At 32.6% G+C, this 9,974-nt stretch overlaps 1 pseudogene; it reads left to right on the forward strand.

Annotated features, from left to right (window-relative positions):
* The first annotated feature begins 6,257 nt into the window (after nt 1–6,257).
* Nucleotides 6,258–9,600, forward strand: LOC114730845 (protein NRT1/ PTR FAMILY 8.1-like; annotated as a pseudogene).
* The last annotated feature ends 374 nt before the right edge of the window (nt 9,601–9,974 follow it).

A 9,974-nucleotide genomic window follows, 5' to 3' on the forward strand; every position in this document is an offset into this window, starting at 1 on the left:
GGAGTAATATGTAAAAAAGGGCAAAAATAAAGAATTTATATATTACATACTTTAAATTAATGTAGTTTTGTTTTGGCCAAAAAAATTAATGTAGTTTTGCTACTTATTTGGCATACAAATTCAATATAACTCGAATATTTCCAATCCAATCTTGGTGAACAAAAAATCTTTACTAACTATACGTTTTGATTTGTTAATTAGGGTTCATTGCACCAAATCATTCACTATCTGTATTAAAATTTCTCCCATAGAATTATATACCAAAATTCACTCACTATATGCAATATCACAACTTCGATGATTATATGACAAGTTCAGAGGGTAATTTGAGGTTCGTGTGCCAAACTAAAGAAATTAGACATACAGTTTCAACCTAATATGGAGGATTAAGAAATATTAACATATTTGATATTAATTGTTACAAAAAAAAAACATATATGATACTAATATAAGGGGTTCATATATACTCCCTTCCCTTCTTAATAAAAGATATCGTTTGACTTTTATTTTGGTAATAACTATAAAATTCTAATTCATTTTGTCTCTCATATTTATTTTTTTTCAAGATATTCTTTCTAATAATAGTAGTTCTAACCAATAAATTTGATTGTCAAGGATATTTTAGGAAATACAATACCTATTTATTATAAATAATTAACTTAACTTATTTTCTTAATCTACTCAAATTAGTCAAATAGCCCTTATATTTAGGATCAGAGATAGTACATGAACTAAGCATATATATTCTCAAGTTTGCTGACAAATTAATTATATGCACTTCGATTGGCCCTAAGAAGCATGGTCACAACATATTCATAAGTACAGTAAAATTTAAAATGTTGATAAGTAAGTTAATTATGTCGGTTGAGAGTCTATAATTATATATCTTATACCATAGATCGTGAAAGAAACAAGTTAAAATGTAGTTTTCGAATATTTACTGTCATCCTTGTTTGCATCAAACAATATCAAAGATGAGACTATTTGTTGGAAAACGAAAAAAACGAGTGAATATTGGTTAAGTAAGTAAGAAAGGAATATTATTATGAAAAGATGGTTGAGAGATGGCTTTCAGGTCATTAATAAAAATATAGTGGGAATGCAGATGATGATTAGTTTGAAAGCCAAGACTTTCCGACGTTGGGTAACTAACAACCATGTCACATTCCTGTCTGTTCGGTTCTATCTAGATTTCTCCAATTTTGTAAAGATAGCAACGACAACAAAAAATTAAGAATAATCGCAAGAATTATAACAATATAGTACTTCCGGTCCTAATTATAAGACTCAGTTAACTAATTTGAAAAGATTAAAGAATTTAGTTAAGTTGGTTATTTGTAATGAATAAATGTTACTTTTTCTAAAATATCCTTACTAATCAAATTTGTTATCTAAAACTATCATTATTAGAAAAATTATCTTGGAAAAAAATGAATAAATATGAGAGACAAAATAGATTGGGGTCTTATATTTAGGATCAAAATAAAAATTAAATAAGATCTTATATTAAGGACCGAGATAGTATAACATAATAATTAACACATTTGTGAAGATTAAAGAACTTAGTTAAGTTAGATACTACCTCTGGTCCTTAATATAAGACCCTGTTTGACTTTTATTTTGGTCCTAAATATAAGACCCCAATCTATTTTGTCTCTCATATGTATATATTTTTTTTCCAAAGTAGCCCTTCTAATAATGATAGTTTTAGTCAATACGCTTTATCAGTAAGGATATTTTAGGAAAAACAACACATATTTAGGACAAATAACTAACTTAACTTACTTTCTTAATCTCCTCAAAATTAGTCAGCTGGCTCTTATAATTAGGACCGGAGGTAATATTTGTAATGAATAGATGTTATTTTTCCTAAAATATCCTTGCTAATCAAGTTTGTTATTTAGAACTATCATTATTAGAAAAATTATTTTGAAAAAAATGAACAAATATGAGAGACGAAACAAATTAAAATCTTATATTTATAATCAAAATAAAAATTAAATAAGATCTTATATTAAAGATCCAGATAGTATAACAGAATAATTAACTCATTTGTGAAAGGAATATAATGAAAATTAGGTTTACAGTCAAATTGGGCAGAGAAGTGTCCGCATCGGGCAGCTCGTTGCTTGATGGTACGGAAGGTGGTACTTTTTAATCATCTCATGCCAAAGTGACATATATCTTATTCACACCCGGATTTTCAATTAAAATTAAAAAAAATTAAATTTGTAAGGAAAAATTGGTCAGAAGTTTTTTGGTTGAAAAATTAATTGTGTTTTTGTGTATAGGTATTTGAAATCTGCTTAAGAATTTGGGTAATACCTATTCTTTAATATTTTGTTTTTCATGCTCGCAAAAAAAAAATATGTTTTTTCTTTTTCAACTCGACTTTAGAGTTGAAATACCTCATTAAGGAATTGTTTTTAACGGACCGGAAAGAATTAATGGTAAACACAAATCTCTTATGATACACCACATTTGGATTGAATTAATTTTCTAATTAGGGATTTTTCATAATTTCTCACTTAATGTAATTAGGAAAAAAGACAATGGTGAAGTTGGGTTAGCAAAAAGTAATCAGTTTGATAAAAATCAGTGAACGGATTTTTTTAATTTGAATTGATTGGTTTGGAAAATTGAATAACGAGGAAAGAAATTCATTACTTACATGTTTAAGGAGTTGGCCCAAAGAAAATTTACATGGTTAAAAAGATTCCTAATCAAATTAAAACAAATACGTTTTAGCTTAAGTTAAATAAAATAATTAATAATAAAATCTAATGTTATAAATGTTTCGTTAAAAAAAAGTAGGAAATTAGTATCTCATAGAATAGACTTTAAATATTAAATAGATATAAGTACTTATTTTGTCCTTAATATAAGACCTAATTGTTAAGTTAATTTTAGTCTTAAATATAAGATTTATTACTCATATTTATCAACTTTTCTAAATTACCTTCATGGATACTCCCTTAACTATAATCCCTTAAAAGATGAAGGAATGATATTAAAAAAGATGATTATGATGTTTTAGAAAAAACATGTCATATGTTTTTAATTAACTAACTTACTTAACTTTCTTGATCTAATCAAATTAGTTAAATAGGTTTTATATTAAAAATCGGATGAATGTTTCCTAATATATATGTTAAATATTTGATACTCTCCGGTTCTTAACATAAGATATATTTAACTAATTTGATTAGATTAAGAAAGTTAGGTAAGTTAATTAATTATAAGAAATATGATATGTTTTTCTTAAAACACTATAATAATTTTCGTTAACATCCTCCCTTCCTCTTCTATTTGATCATAATTGAAAGAGTATCCATAAGGGTAATTTAAGAAAAATTGATAAATATAAAAAATACATCTTATATTTAGGATCAAAATTAATTTAATAAGTATGTTCTATATTAAGAACCAGAAGAGCATTTATGCAAGGGTCTAAGTATGGAAGGAGGAAAAGCCGAGTGGGAGGATGCTTCGAAAGTGCCTATGTTGTCAAGTGTTTTGGTCCAGTTGCGTAGGAAGCCCAAAAAAAAAAACAACAGTTAAGTCCAAGTGTTTTGGTTCTAAGACCACCCGTATCCGAAGTCAACAGCTCCGACTCATATGTACCCGACCCAATAAGAAATAACTCTCACAATTACATCATCTGCATTTCTAACACTCAATGATAGAATCCAATACCTGATGGCTAAGCGACCATCAAGTCAAAATGTTAGTTTCAAGGAAAAAGAACCAACAGGAGTTGGGTCTAGTGAGAAGAACTAGTCCTTTATAACGTGACGAACCAAAATTCAAATCCCTGTTGAGAGAGGTATCCACATTTGGTACATGACAATACCTCAAATAGGATTGCTTCTAATAGGAGGATACCTATGCTTTAGCAAAAAAAGTTTTAAGGGGGAAGACCTATGAACATCCTGAACCGCAAGTAGAACCAAATGATAATTGGGCAATATAATACTCGTGTGAACATGAAACGGGAAAAAAATTAAGAAGGAAAGAATATTAGGAAGAAAAACTTTTAAAAATAGTAATTTTTTTACTTTTTTTTTTTAAATTTTCTTTCACTTTTTCCTCCATTCAAATATAAATGGGAGAAGTGAGGAGGGTATGCCCTGTTGTTTTATTATTATGTTTGATAATTGATTAATTATTTCTTATTCTGTTGGTTCATGTTGTTTTCTTTTTCAATTCTCATGCCCATATTATATAATTTATGAAAGTTATGGTAAGGGGGATTACTGAATGGGAGTGAGGACTATTTATTGAGATCATGGGGTGTCTGGTATGCTGGATGCCATATTTACATGAATAATGGTGAGATGAAATGAAAGTCAATAAATGGTAATTAAAATTTAAAATGATGAAAAGGGTAAACTATATGGTCCAAAGAAGATATGAGGTGGGATGCGTGGTTGAATATTATACTTTATTTATGGGAAGCATAGATTTAAGGCAATATGACATTTAATGTCTTGAATGGAGAAGTGGGCCATCAATTATTTTTGGTACACCCAGACACATTGCTATCATCTTTCTTTTTTTTTTTTTTGTTGCTGGAGATTGCGATTCTCCCATTTGCCACTTTTCCTTTTAAGACTTGTTGCAGGGGTGTTTGGTTATTGTCAAAAATATTTTCTAAAAATATTTTTTTTGTAAATTAAGATAAATTTTTATATATAATTATTTTATAAAATTATGATTTAGTTTTCATCCAAACACTCTTGTAGATGGCAATGCAAGTCTACAATTGTGTTATTGGTATTAAAAAATATATAGAAATTTGTATTATTTATAAATGGTTAAATAATGTGGCCTATTTCAAACTCTCTATAACAATATGATGTGCATATTAATAAACTTTTTCTATGTTTATCATTTGTCAAAAAAATTATTAATTTTTTAATAAGTTTGAAAAGCATTGAAAAATGATAATCAAAGAAGCGTTGAAAATTGTATAATACCTTAACTGAGGTTTTTTTTTTTTGGGGCATGATTTTACACTTTTAATCAATTCCCATCAAATATGAGGAAGTCGTGGATGATAAAAAGGATGAACAAGCCAACTAAGGTCGTAATGCAATTTTCTTGGGTTACAAAAAAATGTTACTTTCTTCATAAAGTGCATGTTTTTAATTTCTTTTAGTTAAGGAAAAAAGAGTGGATTACCAATTCAATTCTCAACTCGACAAATTATACTATAATGTAACGTATATAGGATCCGAAAAAATGCTTTCTGAAAAAAATGAAAATCAGTGTATACCAAGAAAAAATTGAGATAGATATATTTCTATTTTCTTGTTTAATTAGAAAACACTTTTCTATGTCAAACATGGCACAAATTAATCTTTTTCTTGCTAAACTATAAATCAGTTTATATCCCTTCCTTCTTATATATAAATAACATTCACTCTCATAAGATTAGTCTTAAATATAAGCAATATTTTTAAAAAAAAACTTTTAGGCTACTATTTCCATTATTATTATTATTTTTCTAAAGTATAAGTATCCTTCTATTAGAGACAATTCTATTTGAGATACTGTCGGGCACTAAATGTGGGCACATCTCCTAACGGGAATTCAAACCTTAGTTTATCACGTTGTGAGAGACTAATGTCTTCCGCTAGACCCAACTCGTGTGGGTTATTTCCATTTTTATCTTCCTTAAAAGACATGCGCAGATTGCAACTATGGCTCCTCTCCACAGGTTTCCCAGGACCGTCTTTTCCTTTTACCTCCATCGCGTTCCATACGGTTGACTTCTCAACAAAATCAAGCCTCCTCGGTCAATGCTCTGTCATACATCTAAATTTAATAAATATTAATGATATTCCACAACATGATTTAAAGCAAAATAATCACAACACTTCAAGGATTTGATTTCTGATTTTATTAAACCTCTATTAAATTTTATAAATATTATTAATGTCATTTAAAATCATAATCTTTTCTTGTAATTGCGTGGTTCCCTTCTCATTCTCACCCAAAATATCAATTGGCACTTATCTTTGAGCTCTTTTTATTATTATTATTATTATTATTTCCTCCTTTATATAGTTTTTATATCTTGTGCAATTAATTTACTGTCTTTCCATTGGCCGATATTAATTAGTTGTTTTCCTTTGCGTTTCTCTCTGTTGCTCCTACGGACACTGGTTGACGGCACTAACCACAAAGATCTCCATGATTCGCTCGCATGATTAGACATTACACATAACATTACCCTCAACACAACCCTTCTTCTTTTTCTTCTCTCTGTCGGTTTTTTTTTTTTGGTTTCTTTGATCCGAATACCGTCAATAGCACTCACATACTGCGAATTGTGAACCAGGTATATCCTCTGCTTCTCTTCTCACTCGTATGCTTCTCGCTTATCATGGTTTCTCTCACTCTCTCTGGTTTGCTTGCATGTGTGTTCGCTGGTCACTGATTGTTTATGATTCTGCTTCGTTCTGCGAGAATCCCAGAGTTTTGTTTCGTGGGTCCGAGTAATCAAAATTTTATATTTGACTAATCTCCACGTTTTTCTACCTTCTCGCATGGCGATAGAAAAACAAACTGCGCTTTTAGAGGCTTTTTTCGATATTCCGTTGGTTGCGAATCATAACTTCATATGCAGTTTCGTTGAGAAATATTCCAGCTGAAATCCATAACTGGGCTTGCACATCTGAATCTTTCAACTAGTTCCTTTATACCGACAATCTTTCAAAATCATCCATGACCTTGAAAATCCGTAATCTGAACTTGATAAAGTTTCTTGTATGTTTTACTAGGACGTCGTTTTGATGGACATAAAAACTGATCTCAGGAGGTGGCGAGTTTCTTGAAAGAACCACGAACTGATCCATGGCAGAGGAGGACATATATGTAAAAGATGGGACAGTCGATGTCCGCAAGAATCCAGCCAACAAGAAGAAGACCGGAAATTGGAAAGCATGCCGCTTCATTCTTGGTATTGCATTTATATTGTTCAACACCCCCCACCCAAAAAAAAAAAAAGAAAAAGAATCCTTTCATGTAAACTTGAAAAATTTTGTGGCAGGCAATGAATGTTGTGAAAGACTGGCATACTATGGTATGAGTACGAACCTGGTGAACTATCTTCAACAACGGTTTGGCCAAGGTAATGCAACTGCTGCAAATAATGTCACGACCTGGTCAGGGACATGCTACATCACACCGTTGCTTGGAGCCTTTGTAGCTGATGCATACCTGGGAAGATACTGGACAATTGCTTCTTTCTCAACTATCTACGTCATTGTAAGTTCAGATTAAGACACTATTTTCTCTTCTTTGTTTCATTCCCCCTGTTTAATTCAAGCATTTCATGAGAACTCTATTGTATAATTTTGCATTTTATTTTCTACTTGGATCCTAGTCATCACAGATCAACATTTTAACTACCTGGGAAAGGTGGTTCTGTGACCATGATGGTTATCTGTCTTTACCCATTGTATTAATTACTTGGGAAGCTTAATCTATAATGGTGTTTCAAACTCTACCAAAGAAAATATGGGTCAATTTTCATTTCAAACAGCGTGTGTCACTACAAGTTATTCTATCTCACTTAACCTGCATGTCATTTAAAATCATATTACATTTGTCCTGCAGGGAATGACACTCTTAACCTTGTCAGCAGCTGCTCCTGGGCTAAAGCCATCATGTGATGCCAGCGGTTGCCATCCATCGACGCAGCAAACGGCAGCTTGCTTTATAGCACTTTACTTGATTGCTCTTGGGACTGGTGGTATCAAGCCATGTGTGTCATCTTTTGGTGCAGATCAGTTTGATGAAAATGTTGAGCAAGAGAAGAAAAGGAAGAGTTCTTTCTTCAACTGGTTTTACTTTTCAATCAACATTGGTGCACTTTTTGCTTCCTCTTTGCTGGTTTGGATTCAAATGAACGTTGGCTGGGGATGGGGTTTTGGAGTCCCAGCAGTTGCAATGGTCATTGCAATTATATCTTTCTTTTGTGGCAGTCGGCTGTACAGACTTCAGTTACCGGGGGGTAGTCCCCTTACAAGGATTTGTCAAGTTATCGTTGCGGCTTGCAGAAAATGTAGAGTGCAAGTGCCAGCTGATAAGGCCCTTCTGTATGAAACTGAAGATCCAGTGTCTAACATCAAAGGAAGCCGTAAGCTTGACTATACAGACAACATTAAGTGAGTTACCTTATCCAGGTTTCTGTTTTATCTTTATAAGGCATATTACTGTGTGCTTATTTCTTTATGATAAATGGCAAATAAGTTGCTATCTATTAAGAATTAATTGGATTAGACAATTATAAGAACATGCAGATATAACTAACAATTTGATTTTGACCAAGGCCATTTAGATGTAGTACCAAAAAATTAGTGAATCCACAATTTAGGCTCCAAAGGGCCAAAAACAGCCAACTAGTTGCATTTTCTGTCAAGATCTATGGGTTACCTGCTGTACTTATTAACATTCAAAGACTAAAGATCAATGAGCCTAACAATTTTAAGCACCTACTTGCCTGTTTGTTCTTGATACATTATTAATATTAATGATGTATATCTAATACAAAATGTTGATTCTAGATTTTTGGATAAGGCAGCAGTACAGACTGAATCTGATAAGACGGGATCACCAAGTCCATGGAGGGTCTGTACAGTTACACAAGTACAAGAGCTGAAGGCTATAATTCGCTTGTTGCCAGTATGGGCATTACTGATCATCTCTGCAACTGTATACAGCCAGATGCATACCATGTTTATTTTACGAGGCAACACAATGGATCAACATATTGGTCCTAACTTCAAAATCCCATCAGCGTCCCTATCCCTTTTTGACACTCTCTGTCATATTCTGGGCTCCAGTTTACGACCTCATCATTGTCCCTTATGCAAGGAAGTTCACTGGCCATGAGAGAGGATTCACACAGCTTCAAAGAATGGGCATAGGGCTTGTCATTTCCACTTTCTCCATGATTGTTGCTGGCATTTTAGAGGTTGTTCGTCTCAACATGGTTCGTAGAAACAACTACTACGACTTCAAGGTCATCCCCATGTCCATCTTCTGGCAAGTTCCACAGTATTTTCTGGTTGGATGTGCTGAGGTGTTTGTTAACATTGGTCGGCTGGAGTTTTTCTACAGTGAAGCGCCTGATGCCATGAGGAGCTTGTGCTCAGCTCTGTCACTCACAACTAATGCTCTAGGCAATTATTTGAGCACTTTGCTTGTTACTATAGTGACTAAAGTGACCACAAGGCATGGCAAACTTGGTTGGATTCCAGATAATCTTAACAGGGGTCATCTTGATTATTTCTATTGGCTCTTGGCTATTCTTAGCCTGCTTGATTTCCTTGTGTTTATCTGGGTCGGAAAGAGGTATACATACAAGAAGACCACTGGATCTGCTTGCTGAGGCATTGGCAACTCTAAAGGGCTTCAACCTAAGTCCTTCTGCTAATTATTCATTCCTTGCATTACTAGGAAACTTAACTTCAATGGCTTCTTAGACATCAGTGACTTTGGGTCAAGAATTATTGTTAGTTGCATTATGGTCATACATTTGGATATGTATATATTTTACTTGTGTTGTTTTAATTATTATTATTTAAGATTGCTTCCATCTTAGTTTAGACCAACCTTTGCGTGAAGAGTGAATTTTTTTCCTGTGACGTTGAGTAATACTACTGATAATTCTGCCACTAGGCACAAAAAGTGTATGATTAAAGTGTGCAATTAAGAGCCTGTTTGGCAAGCCCCCCAAACCATTGTTTTGGGAACCAAACCATGATTTGAAAAAAATTAGCAAAACAGTCTCTGAAAATATGAAACCATGGTTTGGGGGCAAATCCTAGTTTTGAACCCCAAAACCATGGTTTTATCAGAAGCAGATCAAAGTTGCTTCTTGGCTCCAATTATTGGAAGCTTACGGTGGGCCCATCACAGATGACCAAATAGCCCCACTCAAATAATTGCTCTTCCTTTCC

Source organism: Neltuma alba, unplaced genomic scaffold, assembly GCF_004799145.2.
Source record: "Neltuma alba isolate B1F8T4 unplaced genomic scaffold, ASM479914v2 tig00012769_pilon, whole genome shotgun sequence".
NCBI lineage: Eukaryota > Viridiplantae > Streptophyta > Magnoliopsida > Fabales > Fabaceae > Neltuma > Neltuma alba.